Source organism: Neomonachus schauinslandi, chromosome 10 (assembly GCF_002201575.2).
Source record: "Neomonachus schauinslandi chromosome 10, ASM220157v2, whole genome shotgun sequence".
NCBI classification, from domain to species: domain Eukaryota; kingdom Metazoa; phylum Chordata; class Mammalia; order Carnivora; family Phocidae; genus Neomonachus; species Neomonachus schauinslandi.
The window spans coordinates 36,217,056-36,219,245 of record NC_058412.1 but is presented as its reverse complement, the minus strand read 5'-3'; positions in this window follow the sequence as shown (position 1 = coordinate 36,219,245).

Genomic DNA, 2,190 nt, shown 5'->3' with positions numbered 1-2,190 from the left:
CTTTCTGTTCTAAGAACCTTTGAAAGCGGTTCTGTTTTTCTAAGACCGTTAACCAAAAATTAAAAAAAAAAAAAAATCAGTAAGAAAACTCAACTGAAGGTGTCAGGCTATTCTCTAGGTCAGTGAGCCTAAGTTTCTGTGGCTCCAGAGTGAGCAGCCACGCCCAAAGGTGGAGGTTGGTGGGGCAATTGGTGCTCCAAATGGAGCTCGTTTTGGAAGGAATGGATGGATTTTCCTGGTGGGGAAGGCCTGCGGCTGTGGGCTGACAGAGCTGGACCAGGTGGTGGATTGGGGTTGCTCTGTGAGTCTGCAGACAGATTCTAATCTAAGAGCTGGTCTCCCCTGAAATTAGGGGGAATCATGGACCATGCTGTGATGTGTAGAAGCCTTCTTTTTCTCAGGATTGTGACTCGTAAAGGTATTTGTCTCCTCGGTCTCATTTAAAATGCTTATGTTTACAAGGTTCCTTTACTAGGAGCGATATCCATGGATGTTGTATTTCTAACCTGTTGTGTTGTTTACCTCAAGGAAAAATGGGCTTGCTTTACCTTATTGACTCAGCTTGATGGAAAATATTACCCTGGTGGAGATGGAGATGGGGCCGCCATTTTGAAATAACTACATGGGTTCACCTGTTCAGGTAGGATGCAGATTCTCCTATTAAGAACAAATAGATTTTGGAAATTTACACATGGTGTGATACATTGCAATGGGACTGGTTTCTCTCCTCTTCTCCACTCTTTACTAGGGCTTATATGTATGTATCCATAACACATACACACACATGCACGCATGCGCACATGCATGTACGCGCACACACATGCATATATGAGGCTTTTTTAAAATACAACTCAACACTACAAAGAGGCCCCTTTAGCCTAAGAGCACACAGGAACTCTGCTATGATGAGTTCAATTTTGGCAGTCTAATTGTCTTGTGGTTACTCTACCCTGAGGCCAGACCACAGTGAGGGCCTCCCCATCCCTACCCAACCACACCAAAGTGGGGGAAGGGGCCATGGAGAACACAAGAACTTTCTCCATCACCCGTGAGAGGGTGACCACAGGAGCCTCGCTTGAAGGTCTTGGGATGGGGGTGACTGTTTCCCAGCTCCTGTCCCTGTGGATTCTGTGAGGTTTGGAATATATGGCCTGGTATAAAGTAAATGACGGTCTTACTCATCCATCCAACTCTGACTGTGTCTGATCAGGTATCAGTAAACCGTTGGAAACAGACTGTTACTCACCCTCACCTACTGTTGAAGGCAGGGTGCTTGGTGACATTGCTAGCCAGCTGGATACATTTCTACCAAATAGCACTGTGGACAGGGAACATTTCTTTGACCCTACTCTAGCACATTTGTCCTCCCCCACCTAGTTTTCTGTCTGCCACCATCTACCATCCATCTAGCAATCGATTAAATTAAATATTTTACAAGTGAGTCCCATGAGACTTTGTTTTGGAAACTGTGGATTCAGTGAATAAGGCGGGTCCCTGTGTTTTGGTAGTCTTTCTCCTTATTCAGAAATCATACAATGATGGGAGCTAGCAGGACTTATAGCTTCTATGGTCAAAGTGGTGGATTTTAGGGAGGCCTTAACAGCCATGTGGCTGAGCGCCCGCATGGATCTCAGACAGACGTGGGCTGGAACGGTGCCTGGGGCCTGTGCCTGGGGCCCTCAGTTGCTTTCTATGGAAATTGGAAATGACTGTGTCTGTTCCACAGGGCTATTGTAAGGATCATGTGGAGAGCACTGAGCATTGTGTGTGGCTCCTGGGAAGGGAGTTCTAGTAACTGAGCGTCATTGTTGTCATGGCTGTTGGGGAATGCACCATAGCAGAGAGGCTGAGATGGCACAGCATGCCCGTGGTGGGGACCTGGATGGAGCCTTCATGGAGAAGAGAATGTTCCCCATCCCGGCTTCTGCACAAGAGTGGGAGTGAGCGCCCCAACTGGCTAAACCAGGAAGATTGTGAGGCTGGGGCCCCCTGGCTGCCTGGGGCTCTCTGGAATTTCTGCCTCCTTGTTCCAGATTGGTTATCTACCCCAGACTGAGTGACAACTCCACGGCAGATGATGACTGGGAGAGCGGCCTGAGGTAGACACTCACAATTCGCCAGCGCTGCCAAGAATAACAAGAGGGGGCAGGAGGGGAACACAGACCCTCATGCAAAAGAGTGGGTTTTGAA